Genomic DNA, 17,668 nt, shown 5'->3' with positions numbered 1-17,668 from the left:
TCACCTTTATGGGCCTAGGGGAATACATCTTGTACTCGTTTTCCAATTGCGGGGTTGCCGGAGTGACAGAAACCTGAACCCCCGTTGGTATATCGATGCAGGAGGGATAGCAGGATCTCAGAGTTTAAGGCTGTGGTTAGATTTATCTTAATTACTTTCTTGTAGTTGTGGATGCTTGCAAGGGGTATAATCACAAGTATGTATTAGTCCTAGGAAGGGCGGTGCATTAGCATAGGTTCACCCACACAACACTTATCAAAACAATGAAGATTAATCAGTTATATGAAGCGAAAGCACTAGACTAAATTCCCGTGTGTCCTCAAGAACGTTTGGTCATTATAAGTAAACAAACCGGCTTGTCCTTTGTGCTAAAAAGGATTGGGCCACTCGCTGCAATTATTTCTCTCGCATTTTACTTAATTGTACTTTATTTATCTGCTATATCAAAACCCCCTGAATACTTGTTTGTGAGCATTTACAGTGAATCCTTCATCGAAACTGCTTGTCAACACCTTCTGCTCCTCGTTGGGTTCGACACTCTTATTTATCGAAAATACTACGATACACCCCCTATACTTGTGGGTCATCAACCTTGTGAAAGATGCCTACGTCCAGTGGACGAGCAACCAGACGGCGGTAAGTTTCAATCTCTATGGTTGCAAAACATCATAAGTCCCCATGTTTGAATCTGAGCTATCTCTCCCATTTCTTGCAGAGTTTCACTCGGTTCATGATGACTGGAGTGCGAGAGGAATCACTCCCAGAGCCACCTCATCCGGGGCCGACGCCAGTGTTCCCGTCAAAGGAGGAGTTCTATTGCATGTACAAGCGTCAGCGTCAGTTGACCCCGGTAAGTTGCTAACTTGGCTAAGTTGCTAACTTGGTGTTACATGGCTAAGTTTCTAACTCCCTCCAACATGTAGGGATTGGGAGAATCCGGGAACGACGCTCCTGATGGTACGCCGATGCAACCCGGTCGCTGTTCTCCTGGTGCTTCTGCCGAACCTCGGCATGGTTCTACTTCCGGTGGCTCTCGTCGTGGTTCTACCTCCCCGAGCACCGTCGAAGTAGTGCGGCCTCGCTTCACCCACTCGGAGCTAGATCAGTACTACCCTCCGGGTCGTACACCACCATAGTTGCTACATTGTACTAACATGATGACACATTCCATCTTTGTAGTGGATCTCGTGTATGTACGATGGTCTTGTATGCTATATTTGTGCTATTTGTGGGATTTGATGCTATATTTATGAGATTTGGTGCTATACGGTGATATCTTTGTGCTCTATGGTGCTATATATGTTACTGGACATTCAATGTTATAATATGTGCATTTTGTGCGATTTTCTGAGCTAATTGAGCCGAAATGGCGAAAATCTGGAAAAAAAACTGGGCCGGCTGTGCCGACGGTGTCACCGTCGGCGCAGGCCCATAGCTGTGCCAAATGGCAGGGTCTGTGCCGACGGTGACACCGTCGGCACAGCCGTGCCGCTTCGCGTGTTTTTTTCCAGATCAAATTGTCACGGTTTCCCGCCGGTTCTGGGAAAAAAAAGGTGAAACCGTAACCGTCGGCACAGGTGGGCACGTTGACGGCAGCCGGCATGACGGCGAGTTGGGTGTGCCGACGATGGAGCGGCCGACGGCCACCGTCCAGCCGTCGGCGTACGCCTGTGCCGACGGTGTCCTGCTACGCTGACGGTGCCTGCGCAAACCCCGACGCCAGCTGTGCCGACGATGATACGCCGACGGTCACCGTCGGCAGAGCCTATGCCGACGGTGAAGTGTACTGTGCCGACGGTGCGGGGCCATCGGCGTAGAACGTTGTTCCCGTAGTGAGGTAGGCCATCCATTGAGGAAGTAGTGCATTTTTATAGGCAACTATTATATTTGTTGGCTACAAGTTAGCTATAGATGACATGATATCTTGCTTATAGCCAACAACCTGTTATATTATTAGAGTTGCTCTTAAACGTTGATTGTTCTACCAGATTGATCTGTAATGATGTTTTTGAAATCCAGTTTTGAAATTAATATGCTCGGCTGGTGGTAGTTGTTATCTAACTAAATATATGATTTTTGTGACATTATTTGCTTTTCAATCATACCAACATTTTAGTTCGTACTCCACCACCGCGTACGAGCACAGTTTGGCTTGCTACGCACTAGATGCAGTATGGTTTGATTCATCTATAGACTGATAATGACGATAAGCAAACGGAAAAGAATGCAAAGTTCGACATCACAAAAGAGCGCTCATTGCTTGATGAGGGACACACCCAAAAAGAATAAACTTGAATGTGAATTCAAACCACGGAAGGATTTCAAGGGCAATGCCCCTGCTGTTACCGCTGAAACAACAAAATGGGATTTGTGGTCTAGTAGTTCCTCTCCAGGAATTGTTTTTGCGGAAGGAACAACTCAATTAACAAGAAACATACGGAGTAGTAGATTAAACTTAACTAATTAACCATCACCTTTAGTGAGTTTGTATCAGGGATAATAGAACTTCTTAAGTGGCCCATATTTTAATTTTCGCCCCGGGCCCCATAAATCACAGGACCGGCCCCGATACCTTCAGGTTTTCTATGAACTGGTTAGTGCATTACACTCCTTATGATGTCAGAGCAGGAGGTTATGAGTTTTGACAGGCAGCAGTTGATTTTACTTCATTCTTTTTTTTTTTGAGAATTTTTTACTTCATTCTAAAATAAGAAAGGTACTGCCGTATAAAAATAATGGGGATTAGCCTATGTAGCTATGTATTGTTGGCCGAATCCGCTGGAACCGGTACCAAAAACCACGCATGCAGGCAGGTTTGCAGGGGCTCCTATTCACCGAGCTGGTCGGTGGCAGCGAACTCACCGCACACCCCTCGGGCGTATATGGGCTCGGGCCATTAAACTGATCGTCCGCACACCCCAGGTGGGAGGCACTGGGCCGGCCCAATAACTTTTCTCTCCTTTCGGTCTTTTTTCTTCTGCTATTTCATTTATGTTTTGCTGAATATGAAAAAAAATTGAATATAAACTTTCTGAAAATTTGAACAAATTTAGAATCTGAAATTTTTTCGAATTTCAATATTTTCGCATTTGAATTTTTTTGAACATATTTCAAATTTGAACGGTTTTCAAATTTAAATGATTTCAAATTTGAACGGTTTCCAGATTTGAACGGTTTTCAAATTCGAACATTTTTTAATTTAAACAGTTTGTTTATATTTTCACATTTGAAAAATATTTTGAACATATTTCAAATTTGAACGCGGTTTTCAAATTTGAACGGTTTTCAGATTTGAACGGTTTTCAAATTTAAATTTTTTGAATTTAAACATTTTCTCAATTTGAACAATTTTTAAAAATTAAAAATTTTCAAATCTGAAAAAATATAAACAAAACCGAAAACAGAAAATAGAAAAGAAAAACAGAAAAAGAAACCAGAAAAGAAAAAAAGAAAAACGAACTACTACAGGCTAAACAGACACAAATGGACCTGATCAGGATGTGTGCGGTGGCCGGTAGCCACCGACCTGATTGGTGTATAGATTTTGCCGGTTTGCAGCGATTTACACCGCAATCCCTATTGGCCGCTCAATGCGGGAGCGATTCGCTCCCGCACAAGCGACGGACGGTGTGGGCCGGCCCATTAATTAGCGGCTAGCAGGTATGGTTTTTTCCCTTTGTTTTCTGGTTTTTCGGGTTTTCTCAGGTTTTGTCGGGTTTTTCTGGTTTCTTTTTAATTTTTGCTGCATTGGTTTGCTGATTTCGAATTTTGTTCAGATTTGTTTTTTTGCTCTGATTTTAAAAAATATATTATAAATTTCTTCAGATTCAAAATTTGTTTAAATTGGAAATTTGTTCAAATATGAAATTTGTTCAACTATGAATTTTGTTCAAATATGAAAATTTGTTCGATTTAAAATTCTTTGTTTTTTAAACTAAACAATTATCAAATTTGAACATTTTTCAATTCTAAACAATTTTTATGTTTGAACAATTTTCAAATTTGAACATTCTTAATATTTGAAATTTTTGAGATTCGAACTTTTGTAGATTCAAACATTTTTTAGTTCGAACTTTTTTTACTTTTAAACTTTTTCAGATTTGAATATTTTTTAAATTTAAACATCTTTAAAGATCTAAACTTAAAGGAAAGAAAAGGGAGAAGCACTACCTTTTGTTGGGCCCAGGTTTGGAGTGACCTACGGGGAATCTCTTCAGGCGGAGCGAACGCTGCCTCCCGCTTAAGGCGGAGAGTAGGCGCTCCCCTCGTTCGCCCACGTCGGCAAATCATATTCGTCGTTTATTGCGGACGTTAGGATAGCTCCCGCCTGAAGAAAGCTGTTACCGGGCCAGGCCCATTTTATCCCGCCTCAAGCGCGCCTACATGACTTGGTCGGTTCGATCTGGTTTTCCCTTATACAAGATTTCTTCCGTTTTTGTCGGTTTTCTCCTGTTTTTTGTTCAGTTTTTTTCTAAACATTTTTTACTTTTGAACTTTTTTAAGTTTCGAACATTTTTCAAAGTTTGAACATATTTTGAGTTTGAACATCTTTCAAATCTAAACTTTTTTGAGATTTAAACTTTTTAAATTTTGTTCAGATTTTAAATTGTTCAAATTAAAATTTGTTTAAAATTGAAATTCTTCCAAAATTAAATTTTGTTTAGATTTTCAAAAATTGTAGTCTTAAAAATTTTCGTTTCAAAATTTGTTCAAATTTAATAAATGTTCAAATTTAGAAAATATTTAGATTTAAAAATGATGACTTTTCAAAACTAGAAAGTGTTTAATTTTTGAAAACTGCACGTTAACCTCACCTTGCCCTGAATATCTATGCAACTACACGTCTACGCTAGCTGGAATCTACACAGCGAGCAAACGAGCATGCTACACAACTTCAAGTTGCGCTGGTGCACAGCTGTCACGTGGTCGTCACGTTGGGCCAGGCCCATCTAGAAAACGCCATGAGCGGGCGGCGTGGGCAAAACCTATACACCGACCAGGTCGGTGGCTACCGACCACCACACACCCCCTGGTCGGGTATGGGCCAGGCCCATTTGGATCTGTTTAGCCTATGCAGTTCGTTTTTGCTTTTTTTCCCTGGTTTCTCTTTCTGTTTTCTTTTCTTTTTTCTGTTTTCGGTTTTGTTTATATTTTTTCAGATTTGAAAATTTTAATTTTTTTAAAAAAATTAAATTGAGAAAATGATTAAATTAAAAAAATTCAAATTTGAAAACCGTTCAAATCTGAAAATCGTTCAAATTTGAAAACCGTTCAAATATGAATTTTTGTTCAAATTCAAAAAAAAATTTAAAAAGTGTTCAAATTTAAAATTTGTTCAAATTTAAAAAATGTTCAAATGTAAAATTTGTTCAAATGTAAAATTTGTTCAAATTTAAAATTTGTTCACATCGAAAATTGTTCAAAGTAAAAAATTGTTCAAATTAAAAAATCGTTCAAATTAGAAAATAGTTTAAACTTAAAATTGTTCAGATTAGAAAATTGTTGAAACTTAAAATTGTTCAAATTTAAAATTTGTTCCAATTTTTGAAAAATGTTCAAAAGGTTTTTTTAAAAAAGCGAAAATCTTTTAAAAATTGTTCAAAGCAGAGATGATCAATTTTAAATTTTAAAGTATTTAGATTTTGATAATTTTTTTATTTTTCAAAAATATTCAAATAGTAGAAAATTAACAAACAGAAAAAAACGAAAAAAGAAAATCCTACATGTTTCTGTTGGGCCGGGCCCAGTAAGCCACGTCGGGCGTGCATGGTGTGTGCGGTGCGTTGGGACCTGCTGTATGCCGACCAGTGCGGTGCTCGTACGGCACCGCACACCCCACGCACGCCCAACGCGGTTTACTGGGCCGGGCCCAACAGCATCAGGTAAACGATTTTCTTTTTTCGTTTCTTTTCTGTCTGTTATTTTTTACAATTTTAATATTTTTCTAATTTGAACAAATTTCTACTTTGAACAAATTTCTACTTTGAACAAATTTCAATGTGAACAAATTTTAAATTTGAACAAATTTTAGATTTGACCATTTTTCAAATTGAACAAATTTTAAAATTGAACAAATTTTAAATTTGAACATTTTTAAATTTAAAACAAATTTTAATTTATTTTTCCCAAATTTGAAAAAATGAAAAAATAAAAAGAGAAAGAAACAGAAAAACAAACAAAAAAATAAAAAACGAATAAACAGAAAACGAAAACAAAATGGAAAAACGAAAATGGGCCGGGCCCTATACCCGACCAGGATGTGCGGTGCTTGGTAAGTACCGACCTGGTCGGTGTATAGGATTCGCCCGGTGCGTTCGCCCCCACCGACCAGATCGGCGCATAGGAGCTCCCGCGGCGCAGCCAGATCGCTAAATGCGATGTATAGGGGCGCCCGATTTACACCGACCTAGTCATACGATGACCTCCTATTAGGCTATTACCTGTTATCTTGGGCTGTGAGGGAAAGCCCAGTACGAAACTGGTCCAAGAAGACATATGGCGCTGCTCTGGCCTCCGGCTGCTCGATGATTTCCTGCGTCAGATTTGCCAACGCAAAGCCTCTTTTGAGTCAGTTACTTTTAGTCATGAGAGAAGAGCCCATAATATTCATGCTCATAATCTTGCTCGTAATTTTATTTCTCTAGATCATAGTCGCCAATTGTGGCTCCTAAATTCTCCAGATACTTCTATTGTACCAATGTCGAGTGAGTAACAAAAGGAGACATGAACCCTAAAAAAAAAGTTGCTATTCGTAACAAACAGTTATATTTAAATCATGTATCTTCCCTAGTCTAGCACCTGTAAATTTCTCTCTTTTCCCATTTTCTTAGTAAGTGGTTTAATAGCATGATTTTTCGTTCAAATTTTCCCAAATTCTCAGTTAGTCGATTAAAAATTTCTGTTTACATTTAGTTGGGCCCGCTCAAAGATTCGGTTCTAGCTCCGCCACTGTGCACTCACATCCCTGAAACAATTCGCAAGATACACCATGTGTCCATGTGGTCTGATTAGGTCTGCGGCCTGACAGCAGTACAACAAATACAATCTACAATACATGCCAGAATGATCCTAGATATTGCTAGAGAGAGATTTGAAATATCGCTTCCTGTCAACAGAATTGTTTAGTCAATATCACAAGTTATGTGTTTTACCTCCCTCAGGTTGAGACATTGCTTCTTGTATGTGCTGATGGCTACAGTTACTGTTCAGTCCAACACTGTATCAACAGGTACTTCTCTTTCTCTTTCACTTCATGTTTCATGCAGAGGAGGGTAGATGTTTGCAAATTTAGTCATATAAACAGAAACGGCCTTCACAATTTATGATGTTAATTCTAGTTGCTGGGGAAGTGGACTTTCAATATTGAACTTCTTTCTCGGCACTGATTTTCTTAGAAATGCTGCACTACAGCCAGAGACCAGTTGCAGAGAATATCTAACTCATGATCTGTTTTCTTCTTAATTATCAGCAACTAATCCCTTCAATGAATCAAACCCTACGTGAATGGTGGTTGCAAGCAATGCAGAATAGGTGAAAGGAAAATAGACGAGATCTGAACTCCCTCATCATACTGACGGCTTGGTCCATCTGGCCTGAGAGAAATGCAAGAGTTTTTCAAAACTCTTTCAAACCGATCAATCTGATTATCCAACACATATAGGAAGAGGAACATCATTGGAAGACTGCCAGCGCTGGTCCAAGGTGAAGGAGCTTAGGCAGTTTTGCTGGTTCATCCAGTACTCCCTCCGTCCCTTCAAGGTTGTCTGAGATTTACTAAAATTTGGATGTATCTAGATGCTATTTAGTGTCTAGATACATTTAAATTTTGACAAATCCAACTTGCGTTACTTCTTTTCCTTCCAAGACTTACGTTCTGAGCCTTGTTTATATGGCGCTTGGGTGGTTTAGGTCGTTTCTTCAGTTCCTGTTTTTTCTGGTGTTCTATTATATAAACTTTTGGTGAACACCCGCTTAGCACAAGAGCCGTATAAGAAACTAGCAAGATAAAGTTTTTTTTATCACAGTACTTTCTGGTCTGTTTATAGATACTAGCAAGATAAATGTCAAGCACCTTGTAGTCTGAACTTGAAGGAGGACTCCAAGTACAAAATAGGAAGTAAATGAGTATACTCCAAAATAAGAAGTAAATGAGTATTATCTGAAGAAAGTTACCTACTGGAGAGAATATCAACTTATTGACATTCTTGGGGGGCTTTATAAGAAACTTGAAGCTGGTACTTGGAACTTACAGCATTACGGTACATTATATAAGAAACTTGAAGCTGGTACTTGGAACTAACAGCATTACGGTACGTTATTTCTTAGTTGGAAGGAATGTGATTAAATGCTAAGAAATGATTACTTTGAACTAGAAAACGATGACTAGTAAGAGAAACAAATTAACATCTCAGAAATCCATTTGGTAAATCCAATCAAAACTGAATACAAGTCACAGAGTAAAAACCGAATCTTCAAACGCTCCCTGTTTCGTCGCCAGCACCATTGCCGTCAATCTGTCGCCATTAGCGCACACCCACGATACCTGATCTCCAGCGCGTGCAGACACTGGGTACGGGAAAGCAGCATGTGCCCCTCCTCTGGATGCCAAATGGCTCACTGTGCTAGAAGATCTCCACCGGGGTAGTGCCTCTCACCGGACATGTCGATGCGTTGTGAAGTTTAACTTCACTACCTACACATCAGTTTAAACTTGAGAGTAAGTACTTTATGTAAATTCAGAGATGTGTGCTTGTTAGCATCATCAAATAAATCTTTATGTGCCAGTACAAAACAGCTACTCAGAACACCTACTCAAATAGCTGCCAACAATTTGAAGGGCACCTGCTCCTCCTCCTCCTCCTAACCTAGCCGCCGCCTCCTCCTCTCCCGCCCCCCTCCCGGGCGGCGGAGGAGGATCTACCCGTCCCGCTCTGAGCAGCCTCCCCCGGACCGCCGCACCTCAGCCGCCGCTGCTGCCGGCCTCGGCCCCGTGTAACGGCCCCGGGTAGTACCCCTAATAGATTTGTTTGCTCTTTTTGTTTTATGCATCATCATGGCATAAGCATCATCTCATCAATGTTTTTAGCAAAATAAAACTATTCTTATAAAACCCCTTTGTCCTTTAATTTAAATAAAACCCTAACCCCCTCTCATATTCTTTACTTTACAACTAAGTTGTGCAACAAATAATTTTAGAATAAAATGTTGTTTTGTTTTGGTTACAAATTAAAGTATTAGTTGAAAAACTAATTTTGAATCTTGCTCTCACCTTTGCCCCAAATTCAAACAGTTTTAAAATAAAAACATAAGAGAAAAACTAAAACCTACCCTAACCAGGCCCAACTCTTCCCCTTACCCTCTCTTTTTATTTTTTTCCTCCTGGCCCGAGCGGCCCATCCTTCCTTCTCCCCTTCTGGCCCAGCCCACTAGCTCTTCTTTTCCGTTCCGTACCGATTCGGCGGAGACCAAGTCCCCTTCTCGTTTCTTCCTCACGAGAGGTGCGTGACCCTCCTCCCCCCGTCGCTGTCCACCACCGAGGTCCCCCTCCACCAGCCTGGCTTCACCTGCCCCTTCTTATCGTCTCGCGCTGAGACCCCTTCCTCCCCACGCCTCCTCCCTCCACTTCTTTCCCCTTCTCCACGAAACCACAACACGGAGAAAAATCCCCATCGCCACCGTGAGCAGCTTCACCATGGCGCCGCCGCTACGGACTGCCCCGCGCCTCGTCGACGCCACCAAAAGGACCGCCTCGACGCCGCGCACCTCCTCCTGCAAGCAATCGGGACGGGAGGCCCTCGGTCGAGCGGGCGCTCGCCGTTCCCCTCCCTCGGCCGCCGCGCTTCTTCCTCGATTCCGGCCATCGCGGCCCCTCCCCGGCAACCTCGACCTCACCAACGTGACCCTGGTGACCCCCCTCTACCTCTCAGTACCCCTGCTCTTCACCTTCGTCCCCTGGTTCTGCCTCCCGACGTTGACCTTCCCTCCGTCCGCCGCAGTTCCTCACCGCCGCCGCCTTTCGACGACCTCTTCCTGGTGGCGCCGCCTCCCCTGGGTCTGCGCCGACGAGGCGAGCGCGACGCCCTCACGCGCGCATCCTGGGGGCCTCCACATCGCCCGCGCGCGTCACGGCCGCCGCGGTGACCACGTCCTCTGGAACGCGCACGGCATCGTTCCAGTCGAGCACCTTCCGCGCGCGCCTCGCATGGTTCGCCACGTCGGCACGCCTGCGTGGCACCTGGCCCACCCGTCAGCGTCTGGGTAGAAAACCCGCTCGGTGAGAATCTTTTCCCCAGATCCAGATCTGGACTTTTCGCATCTAGCCCCCTGGAACGTTTTCTTCATCAACCCGTGGTCCCTGGCTGTGCGCCTTTACACGATAACCCCCCTGCCATGTTTTGTAATCAACCCGGGGTCCTCCCCCCTGTTTCGAAATTAAAACTGAACCCTTTTCTTATTTAAACAAATCTGTAATTCTATTTTAATTAACAAAAACCTAATATGTTAATAACTTTTGAATGGTAAATCTAATGAAAATGTTTTATATATGAAAATTGATCAGAAAAATGTGCTGGACATGATTATGCCATCCATTCATCTGTTTGCATCTCGCATCATGTCGCTCGTTGATAGTCGTGCATATTCACCTCACATAATATGCGGAGTATTTTGGTACTCCAATTAGGGATTCCTCGCTCCGTTTAATATTGAAATAGCTCACCCTTGCCATGCTATGCCATGCTAACCAACACTTAAATTTGCCGGTAGACTTGCAACTTCAACTGTAATTTGTTGTCCTGTTCCGATCCCGCTTAATTTGGATAAGTTGCATCGCATCATGTCTGCCATGCCATGCATATTATATCATGATCATGCTGATTCTTTTGCCGTAGTAGTAAGACTTGCACCCGTTGTTTGTCCAGCATTTGCTTCTTCCCGGATAGGATCACGAAGTGGTGATGTGAGATACGACGAGTTCTCCGGATGTCCCTCGACAAGCTTTAACAGGCAAGCATTTCCCCTATACTTCTGCCTCTGCAGAAGTCGCTCACCTATTTTATTTTGCCTTCTCCCTCATGCTATCCTTAAGTTGCGTTCTTGTCACGTGTCCCTTCCACTTGTTACCTCAAGCAGCCTATATTGACTCCACCAACCACCTACAAATTATTGTTTGGTTATCTGCCCCGCCTTGCGAGTCGTAGTGCATGCTAGTGCTGTTTTACCTCGTTATCAAGATTCTTGTTATCTTATCGGGATATGTTGGGTTGTTGGGAGGTTGTCACATGCTATATCAGTTGTTGGAGATACACATGCTTTACTTAATTGTTAACAACTAAAATTGTAAGCAGAGGCATCTGTGAGCCCCTTTGCGAAAGCATCGGAACTTTGACTTGCTAATGTCCCCTAGGACCCGAGTTCTTGTTATCTGTTCCGAGATTGAGCGCTCTACCCATGCGTGGGGACGATTATTGGGACCCCCCCTCACCCATTACCTTTTCTCAAGTCAGTTGAAAAGGGGGCCACAACCTTGGTTTTATTTGCCTATGCCATGTATGCCATGTTTTACTTACTGTTGCCTTCGGGTGTTTATTACTGTTGCCTTCGGGTGTTTACTTCTGTACTGTACCTTGCGGGACGTTTAGCGAAGCGTGTGGTTCGCACGCCTAGCACGCCAAGCAAACCTCTCGAGTCCGCAGTACGGCCGGACTTCGTTCACATGTAGCTTAGGCGGGTGGCCCCCTAGACTTTCTTGTTGAACTGGAACGGTCTTGTTGTGAGACATCGCCCGTAAGAAGCGGGTCGAGCATGCGTATGGTTACATTTGGGCAACCCCCGCAGGTGTACATCTTATCGATAAGCCGTGTCCACGGTTATGGACGACTTGGAATTGTATAGCTTGATCATAGAACAACTTACACCGTTATCTTGTTGCTAATAATCTGATAATAACTTGCGTAGTAATATAGCCTTACTACAACCGTTACCCAATAAAACTTGTCCACCGTTGAGTGCCTTTTACATTGCCTCTTCGCAATGGTTGAAGGGGATATGTGTAATCGGTCAAGTTATGTCCGTGTAGTATTTTATCTCGTTACCTTATGCGCTCTCACCTTCTCTCGCTTAGACGAATGTTGTAGAGTGTCTCTATAGGTTTTTAGTGCTTGCGCGTTGCCGCTTAACCCCACCATATTGCCTATGACGTTCCTCTTGCGTCATCTAAGTCCCCGCGTGCCTCAAGTACAAAGGACGATCGTTGACGAATGCTTATACGTCTTGAAGTCTTGTTAAGTACGAACCCGTACTTATTGTCGCTTCTACGGGATATAACCGGCGGTATGAAGAGATGTTCGATGAAGACGACGTTAGCGAGGTTACCCTTCCGCTTGGCCTGGCGGGGTTATGGACGCCACTGGTTATCTTCGTGGACTCTTAGTCCAATTTGTATCTTGTCCGTACTCGGACGTATTCGATCTTCTGTATGATTTGGATCTTTGTATTGTATATTTGTATCTTGACTCGTTGGAGTCGTTGTTGTAATATATGTATCTTGTGGGCTCTATTGTAATCCTGCTGTAATGTTACCGCTTGTGTTAATTCCTCTGGCATCACGTGTGTGATTCTTCGCGCACGTCGTGTCGGAGGGCGTCTCAGAATCGATATCGTGTGGATTTTGGCGGGATCGCTGGAATCCTCATGGTACCGGTTCCGGGGCGTCACAAGTTGGTATCAGAGCCCAGGTTGACGGTACCCCACTAGTCCAGCCTCTAGGATAACCTTGCCAACGGACGTTAGTGTCAAAACCTATTTTCTAAAATTCGTTGGATAGTTCTGATTAGCTCTGATTTTTCTCCTTACCTCTATTCTTTCTCCTCTTATCTATGCGAGTTTTGAATCTTCTCTCTTATCTGAGTTTCTCTGAGTCTTAGGTTCCGACGCGGGTTGGACGATCTTTGCCCCACACCTAATAGGTCCGATCCTCGGAGGATACCGACAGAAGCGCATCATCAACAGCGGAACAACGACTTCTTGTTAGTGGTGTCGCCCGACCAGCATGGAGCAAGAACTCTTGTTAGTGGTGTCGAGGAGACCGACACGTCGCCTGAAGATCCGATAGTTCACCTCTCTCCCCCGTACCTTGAGGTGGAACCTCGGGGCGAGGTTCCTTGTTAGTGGTGTCGATTGTAACGGCCCCGGGTAGTACCCCTAATAGATTTGTTTGCTCTTTTTGTTTTATGCATCATCATGGCATAAGCATCATCTCATCAATGTTTTTAGCAAAATAAAACTATTCTTATAAAACCCCTTTGTCCTTTAATTTAAATAAAACCCTAACCCCCTCTCATATTCTTTACTTTACAACTAAGTTGTGCAACAAATAATTTTAGAATAAAATGTTGTTTTGTTTTGGTTACAAATTAAAGTATTAGTTGAAAAACTAATTTTGAATCTTGCTCTCACCTTTGCCCCAAATTCAAACAGTTTTAAAATAAAAACATAAGAGAAAAACTAAAACCTACCCTAACCAGGCCCAACTCTTCCCCTTACCCTCTCTTTTTATTTTTTTCCTCCTGGCCCGAGCGGCCCATCCTTCCTTCTCCCCTTCTGGCCCAGCCCACTAGCTCTTCTTTTCCGTTCCGTACCGATTCGGCGGAGACCAAGTCCCCTTCTCGTTTCTTCCTCACGAGAGGTGCGTGACCCTCCTCCCCCCGTCGCTGTCCACCACCGAGGTCCCCCTCCACCAGCCTGGCTTCACCTGCCCCTTCTTATCGTCTCGCGCTGAGACCCCTTCCTCCCCACGCCTCCTCCCTCCACTTCTTTCCCCTTCTCCACGAAACCACAACACGGAGAAAAATCCCCATCGCCACCGTGAGCAGCTTCACCATGGCGCCGCCGCTACGGACTGCCCCGCGCCTCGTCGACGCCACCAAAAGGACCGCCTCGACGCCGCGCACCTCCTCCTGCAAGCAATCGGGACGGGAGGCCCTCGGTCGAGCGGGCGCTCGCCGTTCCCCTCCCTCGGCCGCCGCGCTTCTTCCTCGATTCCGGCCATCGCGGCCCCTCCCCGGCAACCTCGACCTCACCAACGTGACCCTGGTGACCCCCCTCTACCTCTCAGTACCCCTGCTCTTCACCTTCGTCCCCTGGTTCTGCCTCCCGACGTTGACCTTCCCTCCGTCCGCCGCAGTTCCTCACCGCCGCCGCCTTTCGACGACCTCTTCCTGGTGGCGCCGCCTCCCCTGGGTCTGCGCCGACGAGGCGAGCGCGACGCCCTCACGCGCGCATCCTGGGGGCCTCCACATCGCCCGCGCGCGTCACGGCCGCCGCGGTGACCACGTCCTCTGGAACGCGCACGGCATCGTTCCAGTCGAGCACCTTCCGCGCGCGCCTCGCATGGTTCGCCACGTCGGCACGCCTGCGTGGCACCTGGCCCACCCGTCAGCGTCTGGGTAGAAAACCCGCTCGGTGAGAATCTTTTCCCCAGATCCAGATCTGGACTTTTCGCATCTAGCCCCCTGGAACGTTTTCTTCATCAACCCGTGGTCCCTGGCTGTGCGCCTTTACACGATAACCCCCCTGCCATGTTTTGTAATCAACCCGGGGTCCTCCCCCCTGTTTCGAAATTAAAACTGAACCCTTTTCTTATTTAAACAAATCTGTAATTCTATTTTAATTAACAAAAACCTAATATGTTAATAACTTTTGAATGGTAAATCTAATGAAAATGTTTTATATATGAAAATTGATCAGAAAAATGTGCTGGACATGATTATGCCATCCATTCATCTGTTTGCATCTCGCATCATGTCGCTCGTTGATAGTCGTGCATATTCACCTCACATAATATGCGGAGTATTTTGGTACTCCAATTAGGGATTCCTCGCTCCGTTTAATATTGAAATAGCTCACCCTTGCCATGCTATGCCATGCTAACCAACACTTAAATTTGCCGGTAGACTTGCAACTTCAACTGTAATTTGTTGTCCGGGTTCCGATCCCGCTTAATTTGGATAAGTTGCATCGCATCATGTCTGCCATGCCATGCATATTATATCATGATCATGCTGATTCTTTTGCCGTAGTAGTAAGACTTGCACCCGTTGTTTGTCCAGCATTTGCTTCTTCCCGGATAGGATCACGAAGTGGTGATGTGAGATACGACGAGTTCTCCGGATGTCCCTCGACAAGCTTTAACAGGCAAGCATTTCCCCTATACTTCTGCCTCTGCAGAAGTCGCTCACCTATTTTATTTTGCCTTCTCCCTCATGCTATCCTTAAGTTGCGTTCTTGTCACGTGTCCCTTCCACTTGTTACCTCAAGCAGCCTATATTGACTCCACCAACCACCTACAGCTATTGTTTGGTTATCGGGTCTGCCTTGCGAGTCGTAGTGCATGCTAGTGCTGTTTTACCTCGTTACCGTTACTGTTATCTTATCGGGATATGTTGGGTTGTTGGGAGGTTGTCACATGCTATATCAGTTGTTGGAGATACACATGCTTTACTTAATTGTTAACAACTAAAATTGTAAGCAGAGGCATCTGTGAGCCCCTTTGCGAAAGCATCGGAACTTTGACTTGCTAATGTCCCCTAGGACCCGAGTTCTTGTTATCTGTTCCGAGATTGAGCGCTCTACCCATGCGTGGGGACGATTATTGGGACCCCCCCTCACCCATTACCTTTTCTCAAGTCAGTTGAAAAGGGGGCCACAACCTTGGTTTTATTTGCCTATGCCATGTATGCCATGTTTTACTTACTGTTGCCTTCGGGTGTTTATTACTGTTGCCTTCGGGTGTTTACTTCTGTACTGTACCTTGCGGGACGTTTAGCGAAGCGTGTGGTTCGCACGCCTAGCCGCCGGCGCAAACCTCTGAGTCCGCTTCGGAGTACGGCCGGACTTCGTTACGGGTAGCTTAGGCGGGTGGCCCCCCTAGACTTTCTTGTTGAACTGGGAACGGTCTTGTTGTGAGACATCGCCTGTAAGAAGCGGGTCGAGCATGCGTATGGTTACATTTGGGCAACCCCTGCAGGGTGTACATCTTATCGATAAGCCGTGTCCACGGTTATGGACGACTTGGAATTGTATAGCTTGATCATAGAACAACTTACACCGTTATCTTGTTGCTAATAATCTGATAATAACTTGCGTAGTAATATAGCCTTACTACAACCGTTACCCAATAAAACTTGTCCACCGTTGAGTGCCTTTTACATTGCCTCTTCGCAATGGTTGAAGGGGATATGTGTAATCGGCTGGGTTATGTCTGTGTAGTATTTTATCTGTTACCTTATGCGCTCTCTCACCTTCTCTGCTTAGACGAATGTTGTAGAGTGTCTCTATAGGTTTTTAGTGCTTGCGCGTTGCCGCTTAACCCCACCATATTGCCTATGACGTTCCTCTTGCGTCATCTAAGTCCCCTGCGTGCCTCAAGTACAAAGGACGACTGGTTGACGAATGCTTATACGTCTTGAAGTCTTGTTAAGTACGAACCCGTACTTATTGCTGCTTCTACGGGATATAACCGGGCAGGTATGAAGAGATGTTCGATGAAGACGACGTTAGCGAGGTTACCCTTCCGGCTTGGCCTGGGCAGGGTTATGGACGCCACTGGTTATCTTCAGGACTCTTAGTCCAATTTGTATCTTGTCCGTACTCGGACGTATTCGATCTTCTGTATGATTTGGATCTTTGTATTGTATATTTGTATCTTGACTCGTTGGAGTCGTTGTTGTAATATATGTATCTTGTGGGCTCTATTGTAATCCTGCTGTAATGTTACCGCTTGTGTTAATTCCTCTGGCATCACGTGTGTGATTCTTCGCGCACGTCGTGTCGGAGGGCGTCTCAGAATCGATATCGTGTGGATTTTGGCGGGATCGCTGGAATCCTCATGGTACCGGTTCCGGGGCGTCACACCCCGGCCCCGGCCCCGGCCCCGGCCCGGCCACAGCCCCGGCCCCGGCCTCGGCCACGGCGGCGGTGGCGGCGCCCCTTCCGTCGAACGACGAGGGGGAGGAGAAGTTTTCCACGGTGGCGTTCCATGGGAGGCGATGATGCACCAGTGGAGGAAGCCAGGCGGCACGGCTACTTGGCCGGGGCCTGATGCTCTCCGTCGGTAGCCATGGAGGATTCGTTGGAGCGGTGGCGGCCTCCGCCCCCGGTAACGGTTCAGCGGTGGTCTTGCTTTGTTTTTGGTGGCGGTCCTCGGGTTTCTCGCAAGCGAAGATGAAGATCTACCAGAGGTCAGTTTGCTTTGATCTGGCTGGAGAGATGAGTTCCGGAAAGCTCCGCTGGCGAATGGATCAGTGCATATTTTGCCTGCAGTTTGCAGGATCGGGTGGTATTAGGTCGCGCGCACCCATGTTTTTATTCCGACCGTTTGGTTCACTAGTAGGAAAAGCCTTATAGGTGGATCTTATTTCTGTGGCGCACCACCTAAAAATGCGCCACATAAATTTGTTTTGTGGCGCACCAGACACGGTGCGCCACAGAAATAGCTTAATTTTGTGGCGCATCAACAATCCATGCGCCACAGAAACTTGGTGGGGCCAGCCCCAACCATTGGTTTCACTATTTCTGTGGCGCACAGGACCACGTGCGCCACAGAAATAAGACATTCTGTGGCGCACTGGTCCTGGTGCGCCACTGAATTAAGACTTTCTGTGGTGCACGT

General features: G+C 44.9%; 2 long non-coding RNA genes across 2 annotated transcripts; both read left to right on the top strand.

Annotated features, from left to right (window-relative positions):
- Positions 1-9,073: 9,073 nt before the first annotated feature.
- Positions 9,074-11,151, top strand: LOC139834987 (uncharacterized). The gene is made up of 3 exons (XR_011750662.1): positions 9,074-9,904; positions 9,996-10,273; positions 10,920-11,151. It is a non-coding gene; the product is annotated as an uncharacterized lncRNA (long non-coding RNA).
- A 1,278-nt stretch (positions 11,152-12,429) lies between these two features.
- LOC127326072 (uncharacterized) lies at positions 12,430-16,773 on the top strand. The gene is made up of 4 exons (XR_011750661.1): positions 12,430-14,091; positions 14,183-14,460; positions 15,108-15,192; positions 16,525-16,773. It is a non-coding gene; the product is annotated as an uncharacterized lncRNA (long non-coding RNA).
- Positions 16,774-17,668: the final 895 nt, after the last annotated feature.

Source organism: Lolium perenne, chromosome 1 (genome assembly GCF_019359855.2).
Source record: "Lolium perenne isolate Kyuss_39 chromosome 1, Kyuss_2.0, whole genome shotgun sequence".
Lineage (NCBI taxonomy): Eukaryota > Viridiplantae > Streptophyta > Magnoliopsida > Poales > Poaceae > Lolium > Lolium perenne.
Note: the sequence above shows the minus strand (reverse complement) of the source record. Positions and strands in the feature narration are given on the sequence as shown.